This window comes from Vitis vinifera, chromosome 4 (assembly GCF_030704535.1).
Source record: "Vitis vinifera cultivar Pinot Noir 40024 chromosome 4, ASM3070453v1".
Taxonomy (NCBI): Eukaryota; Viridiplantae; Streptophyta; class Magnoliopsida; order Vitales; family Vitaceae; genus Vitis; species Vitis vinifera.
Window position 1 is genome coordinate 20,876,000 of NC_081808.1, and position 9,968 is coordinate 20,885,967.

General features: G+C 41.1%; 1 pseudogene; it reads left to right on the forward strand.

Moving 5' to 3' along the window:
• The first annotated feature begins 1,035 nt into the window (after positions 1–1,035).
• Positions 1,036–2,508, forward strand: LOC100254046 (protein LEAD-SENSITIVE 1-like; annotated as a pseudogene).
• The last annotated feature ends 7,460 nt before the right edge of the window (positions 2,509–9,968 follow it).

A 9,968-nucleotide genomic window follows, 5' to 3' on the forward strand; every position in this document is an offset into this window, starting at 1 on the left:
CAGGTGTGGTGGATCAGCAGAGGAATAAGATAGTTGATGTTGTTGTGACTGTGATTGCTAGGTTTCTCGGTGCCGCTCTGTTTGTTCCCATCCTGCAAGTCAACGTCATGTATGGAGTGATGCAGTGAACGCAATATTGAACACATTGAAGTCTAGGCATCCCATGCTACCTATACTAACCCATGCTTTCCATTACCTATTGTACCGTTCTTTCATGACCCATTGATTCTCTATCTTCTCATATGCATGGAGTTCCATGCGCATGGTCATCCCTACCTTCCTATCCATTGTATACTTCATGTCCATCCATCATATTCTTTTCTAGCAGCCCATGCATATCATCACCTTTCTCTTTCTAAACTTATCCATACCCATTTTCTTATTCCCATTCACGCAACCACCCTCACAGGTTCCTACAAGATTATTCTCCTATACCCTGTCGTCTACCTGATCTTCTTACCACCTTTTATATCCTTTATTCGTGTGGTGCCAATGAGTTCATTGTGAGTCCAGTGGTGAGTAGGTGTGGTGTTCTTGGGCGAAATGAGTGGCACACGAGTTTTGTTTGAAGGTAGAATATTAGAACGGATTTGTGGTGAGTGGACTGCTGGGTGCTTATGTGGAATTGGGGTGATATCGGTTCAGCTGAAGATTGGTTCCGAGATGTTTTACATCGCATTTTTTGATGGTTCAGATGATTATAGTTTGTGGGTTTGCTTGGAAACGGAGATGCAAAGGGTGACTTAAGGCTTGCCAATGACAGTGTCAAGTTCCATCGGCTGCATAATGTTCGCAGGGGTTTGCAAGAAGATTCAGTAGTGTTCATGAATAAAAGCACCATGTTGAAGCACTTCTTCAAACTCCATGTTAAAGCAAGGAGGAGGCGGCCTCTAGAGATGCCTTACAAGCTAAAAGGTAATGTCATTTTGGAATACATCCTATATTGGCGTTCCTTTCACCAAGAGAGGGTGCACCAACCACTTATCTGCTGAGCCATCAGTGGCATTTATAATAAATAATCAAGATAAGCATGTGGATAAGGAAGAGGTTACCATGCCATGCCCCACCTGCACTCCACCAGAAGGAGGACATGGGGTTGTTTCCTCATGCCTGAACTGTCTCCTTGCGGGTGATATTCTGTACCGTTTTGAGTGTTCAATCAACCCCACTCTCTTTCTTGCAAAAGCACGTGGTGGAACTTGCACTCTCGCAGTCTCAGATCCAAATGAAATTGTGATCCATCGAGTAACCTACCTGCTTAACAATGGCTTTGGGTGTTATAATGTCTTCAAGAACAATTGTGAAGACTTCGCCATCTATTGTAAGACTGGCCTCCTTGTTATTGATCAAGGAACTACAGGACGGAGTGGATAAGTTGTATCTATAATAGGGGGGCCACTCGCAGCTGTTCTATCAACACCTTTGCGACTTGTGACCACCAATATATATGGGAAGACCGCAACTGCAGTTGGGGTTTACTGTGCTAGCCGGTTTGCTGCTGATATTGGGATGAGGAAAGATATAGCAAATGTGAAACTAGAGAACTCTGAAGGCTGGTCCCGTGAGCTATAAATCCCACTGGCAGCACCTTATTCGTTAACAAGCCGTCATCACACCGATTCATGACCTTTACAGCGTCTTAGCAAACATGCAGAATTTCCAATGCTCTTCCTTGATAAAACTGAATACGTTGTACCAGCAAGTCACGTCACAAAATGCTCATTAGAATGTCAAGATGGAAGTCTCTATTGTTTGACTAGCAGTTGGAAAATTTGATTTTGGTACTCCAGCTATGACGGCTGAGGTTAAGATGAATGCAAATTAAAAGGGTTATACATGGTGTCTTCCGAACGTGGGTATTTTGTAAGTCCGTCCAGCAATTTGACATGAGTAGGAAGAGAAGAATTCGTTGATAAAACGTTACCATGAAATGACCGAAGTCCACTTTGCAAGAAGTGATAATTGATAAGAAAGAAATAAAGCAAGCAAAGCTGTCCTCGAACGACGCCGGCGAAACCCCTTCGCCATCACCGAAACGCCAAGCAACCATTGAAGCTCCTTCACTTTCCCTCTCCTCTTATGGCCAGCGGGAAACTTACCGATGCACCTACTCACAGCTGGTGGCCGCTGCAAAACCAAGATGTTGCGTTTCCTTCTCGTATTTCTGCAGCGATATCATCACCCCTCATCCATCTTGTGTTTGTGCTTACTAGAATGAGAACAATCCGAAGCAGAGGCCCAGAAGTTGATGGAGACTGCTTTTATCTCGGAAAGTGGCCGACCATTATAGTGCTAGGACCAATCAAACCTTGGAAGAACGAGAAGCAAGTCCAATCATTCATTTGAGGAAACTAAACAACTGGATTAAGAGTGTCCTCATTCAGCTTTATGCTCTCCGAGGGGATGCTGTTCTTGATTTTGCTCGTGGCAAGGGTGGTGATCTAATCAAATAGGACAAGGCAAAGATTGGATACTATGTTGGCACCAATATTGCTGAAGGCTTGATAGAAGACTGTTGTACACGCTATAATGGTGACATAGACCATCATCAAAGGCGCAAAAAGTTCACATTTCCGGCTCGCCTTATATGTGGAGATTATTTTGAGGTTCGCTTGGATAGAGTTTTGGAAGATGATGCTCCTTTTGATATTTTCAGTTGCCAGCTTGCTATGCATTACTCATGGTCTACTGAGGCACCGGCACGACGTGCTTTGGGCCAATGTATTCAGCATTACTTCGTCCAGAAGGCATCTTCATTGGAATGCTGCCAGATGCCAATGTTATCATCAAAAAGCTTAACAAAGGTTCATCAACTATGTTCTGGAGTTTCTTCTAGCATCATTAAACTGGCATGACAACAATTTGAGGGAAATGTTATAGTTCCCATGATGACTTGGTATTGATCCAGACATAACATATCATGATGAGGTCATATGGATCTTGCTGCTTCAGTACCCCGTTGACTGCATCAGCGGCATATATCAAGGTAAAAACCAGTTTAATAAGTTGGAGGAATTAATATGGTGTTGTTTGAATTTTCAAAAAGCTATAAAACATCCAGAATCCTTTACATCCAAAATCCTTTACCTGCTTCCGAACTCCTTATGTCTGGAATGAGATATTATTAAAGCCTTCCAGTGTTAAGATGATTACAGTGGCACCGAACACGCCACAGCTCTGGACTTTGGACTCTGGACCCTGGGCCCACTCTACAGGTTTCTTGTTTGAATGGCCACCTATATGCATGGCTACCTTTTAGGGCACGTGGTATCTATTGCTTCATCATTTTTAGCTCAAACCCCCTTTTGTAAATAATCTTTAAATTCTATTTTTTTTTCTTTTTGATAATTCCATTTTCCAATTTTCAAATATTTTCAAATAACCTTTCGGTTTTTAGTCTTTTTAAATAATTTCAACTCCATATTTACCTTCATCAAAAATTCCATTTTTTTTAATAAAATTTGCCGTCATTTTCGAATTTTCTTTGATTTTTTTTTAAATGTTTTAAAATAAGCAATGATTAAATTCTGTAATTCTAATTAATGAAATTTACAAAATTAATTCATGCTAAAATAAACGGGCTTTGGTGGGGGCCCCAACATAAGTGATTTTATAATTGATTGATTTAATTGCCCTGCATGATTGATTTTATTCTGCTCTATGACATGCTTGAAATTATTCTTTAATTGTGCACTAACCTCATTTCTTAATAGCATATTGTGGCTCGTCGCCCAGGTACGCATCTATTCTCATTCTGGTCTTTCTATATGCAAGTTCTGATTCTCATATGTGCATGATTGACTTGTGTATCCATTATTTTTCTTATTGATCGCCACGTCAGCTTCCTTTTATTAGTAGAGACCCGACTTTAGGGACTTAGAGGGGTGCTACGGTCTTATCCATACCTTCCTGATAAGTAACCTAACCCCCGAACCCAATCCGGTTTTTCACAGACCACCTTTTCCAAAATAAGGAGTCTCACTTAGGGTTTTTCTTTCTTATTTTGTTTACACTTTAAAAATAAAATAAAAATAAGTGGCGACTCCAAGTCATTTTCATAATCAATAAATCATTTTTCAAATAAAAATCAAGCTCGCCATCAAGTAGGAAACGCATGAGCCGAAATACGGGGTCCACACCCGTCTTGACCCCTTGAGATATTTGTTTGACAGACCTGCTTTGGTCAAACGACTCATGACATGGTTGGTACTTCTGACCGAGTTTGACATTCATTATGTCACTCAGAAGTCTATTGGAGGGAGCATTGTTGTAGATCACTTAGCCTTATTGCCGATTTCTGATGGTAGAGTTATTGATGATGATTTCCCAAGTGAGGATGTTGTTGTTGTGACTAGTCTGTCAGGTTGGCGCATGTACTTTGATGGTGCGGCCAACCATTCTGGATACGGGATTGATGTCTTGTTGATATCCCCTCATGGCAACCACATTCCTAGATCTATTTGTTTGGCATTCTCAGATCGACATCCTGCCATGAACAATATTGTTGAGTATAAGACTTGCATCTTGGGATTGGAGATAGCTCTTGAGCTTGGGATCAGACAGATGGAGGTGTTTGGTGACTCCAATCTAGTATTGAGATAGATTTAGGGCGAGTAGAAGACTAGAGATGTGAAACTTAGACCTTAGCATGCATACTTAGAGCTACCGGTTTGGAGATTCAATGATTTGAGATACATACATCTGCTTAGAGCGTAGAACCAGTTCGTTGATGCCTTAGCTACTCTAGCTTCCATGATTGATATTCTCACTGATACCGTTGTTCGTCCTTTATTGATTGAGTCGATATCAGTTCCTGCCTATTGTTGTTTGATTGATGAGACAGAGTTCGATGATGGCTTACTTTGGTACCATGACATATACCAGTTTTTGAGACTAGGTGCATATCCTGAGGCCGCCACGGCCAAGGATAAGAGAGCATTGAGACAGTTGGTCGCCTTATTCGTGATTTGTGGTGAGACATTGTACAAACGATCAACTGATGGGATGTTGTTATTATGCTTAGATCGCACTTCTATCGATTGAGTGATGAGAGAGGTTCATGCGGGAGTCTGCGGACCATATATGGGAGGGCATATGTTGGCCCATAAGATCATGAGGACTGGTTATTTCTAGTTGACCATGAAGACAGATTGTTGCCAGTTTGTTTAGAGATGCTTAGAGTGTTAGATACACGAGAACCTCATTCACGTGCTGCATTCGGAGTTACATGCGTTGACTTCACCATGGTCATTTTCAGTATGGGGTATCGACATCATTGGGAAGATTTCGTTGAAGTCTTCCAGTGGTCATGAGTTCATCTTGGTTGCCTTCGATTTTTTCACCAAGTAGGTGGAGGCCACCTCATATGCGAGATTGACATCGGCTGGAGTTGCTAGTTTCATTAAATCACACATTATCTGTCGCTATGGTGTCCCTCATGAGTTAATCTCAGATAAAGGTATACATTTTAGAGTAGAGGTTGACACTTTAGTGCAGAAATATGGTATCCAGCATCATAAGTCGTCTGCGTACAGGTCGTAGACGAACGGGGCAGTAGAGGGCTCGAATAAGAATATTAAGAGGATCTTACGAAGGATAGTCGAGACTTTTCAGGATTGGTCAGAGAAGCTCTCTTTCGCATTATGGGCTTATCGGACTTCTTTTCGCACCTTTACAAGAGTCACACCCTACTTTTTGGTGTATGGTATGGAGACAGTGCTACTAGTTGAGATTGAGATGGTTTCATTGAGGGCAACATTAGAGCAGCAGATTCCAGAGGCAGGTTGGGCTCAGGCTCGATTAGACCAGCTCAATCTCCTAGATGAGAGGAGGTTGAGGGCAGCAGACCATGTTCGTGCATACCAGAGGAAGATGACCTGTGCTTTTAAAAAGCGGGTCAAGTCTAGACCGCTACAAAGAGCTGACTTGGTTCTGAAGGTCATCAGGGGATTGATCAGAGATCCGAGAGAGAAGTTCAGACCCAATTGGAGCGGACCTTACTTCATTAGGGAGCTGACCCTAGAGGGCGCTGCATGGTTGATGGATCTAGATAGAAACCGATTCTTGGAGCCGACCAATGGGGATCAGCTAAAAAGGTACTATGTTTGAGACCATGGTCATAGGATAGGTGGTCATCATTTCAGTTAGTCATATATTCTTTCACCCTTTTGATATATAGACCATTGCTAGCCCATTGAGCCTCGCATGTGCATTATAGCATTTCTTTCTTATCATCTTGCTCACATTTTTGCACCGGGATGGGGGCCCTTTAGTGTATGCATGCATTGTTTGGGAGTCTCATGAGTCTTGGACCTACAAGTGCATATTTCTCTCATTATTTTTCCTACCATCACTCTACTGCATTCCATCGTATCTCATTGGTTGTGTTCTTCATATCTTTTTCTTTATTCTATTTACTACTTGTTTTTCTTTATATTATCTCCACCTGGAGTGGTGATTCTCCTCAATTGATTACATGGAGGATAGTCGCATCATTTTCACTATCTATCTATCGGACACTAATTCAGAGATCCTTAGTTTGAGAAGGTCATCTCGTCAGAGAAAGTTTTTGTTACATTGGCACTTGACAGTGTGTTTATCCACTATGGATATCATCTTTGGGGTTCATTTGTTTATGTTCAGGGTTTGTGCATTCGTATATATGTTAAAAAAAATCAGAAAAAAATGAATGAAATGAAAAGAAAATAAAAATAAGCACATGTGTGTATGTGCATAGTATTTTCCATCATTGAGCGTGTATATTGATATTTGAGGGTCATTTTATCGAGTATGTTTGTTGTTGAGAGTTCGTATGTGAGCTTTCTGAGATCTTCTTTTCTTTGTATTCACTTTGTCATATTTCTTTGAGAGTGAGATGAATGACTTTCTCTTAGGGGCTCTGGGTAATTGTCATTTCCATCATTACATTCATTGTTGATGTGACTTCACTCCATGTTTGATTTGAGTTGATCATCACTTTTCTTCGTATATTCTTTGTTTCATTATCGTCCCCGTCATTGTTTGTGATTCATCTCGTTCGCCTCACCTCTTTGTTCTTTTCTTACACTGACCTATTCCAGGTTTGATATCTCTCTTGCATCATTCTTACGTATCTCATTATCAGTTTGATTTGCTTCATCGTCTCATTATTAATATTATATTCACATTGTGCACCCTTAGGTCCATGGATCACGAGTTTTTCTATACATGTTGTATTTTATACATAAGGGCATGAGTTTTTTTTTTATCTTTGAGTATTTGGTCCTAGTTTCCCTTCATTTCTATTACCTCATCACCTTAGCCTACATTACGTTCCATGTCTTAAGATCACCCTGAGGCCATGAGATCAAATGTTGTCTTCGACAGCCCCTACTTGGACAGGTATTTGAGATTTGGTTGATATTTAGATATCATCATGCTTCTTCTTCTGCGAGAAACCTCTTTGATGTTTGGACTCGATTCAGTTGTGGATATGGATGACCGGGATCATGCATTTGATGATGGATGATTTGAGATTGTTTGATTTTCCGATCTACCATACATTTGATGTCATATTGGGGCATATTTCCTTTTCGGTTGAGATTTATAGATCTTCATGGAGTCACATGATTCTCATTACTCACGAGATGCATGTTGAGTTGATAGTCTATTGTTATCTTATCATGACCTCCCCAGTGTAGTCTCTCTTCGGTCATTCAGTTAAGCTTACACTTTTCGACATTTAGATATCATCATGTTTCTTCTTCCGGGAGACGTCTCCTTGATGTTTGGGTTTGATTCAACCATGGACGTGGATAACAGAGATCACACATTTGATGATGGATGATCTAATATTGTCCGATTTTCAATTTATTCCACATCTGATTCCATACTGGGGCATATTTCCATTTCAATTGAGATTTACAAATCTTCATGGAGTCGCATGATCATCCCTACCTACGAGATACACGTCGAGATGATGACATGTTTGTTATCTTATCGTGATCCCCCAGTAGAGCCTCTCTAGAGCCATCTAGTCATACCCATATTTTTCGGTATTTGGTTGTCATCATGTTTCTCCTTCTGGGGTACGCCTTTTTTATTTGTGGGTTCGATTCAGATATGGACGTGGATGACCAGGATTGCATATTCGATGATGGATGATTTGATATCATTTGGTTTTCCGACCTATCTAACATTTGATATCATACTGGGGCATATTTCTGTTTTGGTTGAGATCTGTAGATCTTCATTGATTTGCATGATCGTCCCCAGTCACAAGATACACATCGGACTGATGGTTTGCTTTCATTTTGTCTTGATTCTCTAGTGGAGTCTTCCTTGAGTCATTCAGTTAGGCTCGTGTTTTCTGATATTGTCGCAATTCTTAGATGGAATTACCTCAGATGCACAGCCTCCCATGTCATCATTCAGTAGAGTACATGTCAGATATCTTATACATCCCATGGAGTTATTCTCGAGTTATCAGGATAGACCGGATGCCCTAGTTGCTATACTAGGGCATATTTCACTTCTCTAGTAGTGGAGATGTTTGTTTTCTTGCAAATTTGTTACGGTCTTCATTACTCTATCGAGGGATGTTTATCTACATTACTATGTCACTGTTTCAGTGACTTTTGGCTTAGATGAGCCTCCAGATGAGCACGACCTTTCGGGTTTTAACTGTCCCACTATCCATGACTTTCCAGTAGATTTTTTGTGTCGAGGACATGGTAGTTTCCCAGACAGATTGTTCTCTCGTGACTCCCTAGTGGATCCTTCCTTTGAGATGATGGTGGATTCTTCCAACAGAGCATGTCAAGTTAGAGGCATCTGACCTATTGTGACACATCATTAGGTCTCGTGATTCAGTTCGATAGGCTGTAAAGCCAAATTGATAGTCGATTTGACCATTCCGATTCATCAGCAGAACATCTTTTGAGACTCATGGAGTCTTTTTCAGACCCTTCCTGTGTACTGAAAGTTGTAGCGGCACGCTACACTAAGGCATATTTTCCTCTAATTATCTCCTCACATTCTCAGTTTAGGCGTTTAGAGCCACCATCTCTTCTCAGTTTGGGCGTTCAACGTCACCACCTCTTCTCGGTTTGGGCGTTTAGAGCCACTATCTTCTCAGTTTGGGCATTCAAAGCCACCACTTATTCTCGATTTGGGCGTTCAAAGCCACCACCTCTTCTCGATTTGGGTGTTTAAAGCCACCATCTTCTCAGTTTGGGCATTCAGATCCACCATCTTTTCTCAGTTTGAGCGTTCAAAGCCATCCTTTTATCACGATCGGGCATTCGTTGCCACCATCTATTCTTAGTTTGGGCGTTCAGAGCCACCATCTCTTTTTAGTTTCGGAGTTCAAAGCCACCATCTTCTCAGTTTCGGTGTTTAAAGCCATCACTTCTTCTCAGTTTGGGCATTCAGAGTCGCTATCTTCTCAATTTGGGCGTTCAAAGCCACCATCTCTTTCTAGTTTGACGTTCAGAGCCACCATCTCCACCATATGTCTAATAGTTTGGCATTCAAAGCCATATTTTTAGTTTGACATTCAAAGTCGTTGTTTGTTCCTAGTTCAGGACTCAAAGTCATCATGTCTTTCTTTCGATTGGCGTTCAGAGCCACCATCTATTTCAATTTAGGTGTTTAGAGCCATCATCTATTCCAATTTAGGTGTTCAGAACCATCTCTTTCAGTTTTAGGCATTTAGAGAGTCATCTCTCCTAGTTTAGGAGAGACGTCCCTTTTAGTTTCGGCGTTAAGAGCCACATTCCTAGCATTTAGAGTTGTCTTCCTCTTTTAGTTCGGTGTTCAGACCCACGTTGCTAGCATTTAGGGTTTCCATTTTCTTTTAATTTAGCATTCAGAGTCATTCTTACCATTTGGATCCACTTTCATTAGTTTTAGGCGCTCAAAGTCATGTCTTCAATTTGGCATTTAAAGCCATCACCCTTTTTAGTTTGGCGTTCAGAGCCATATCTTCA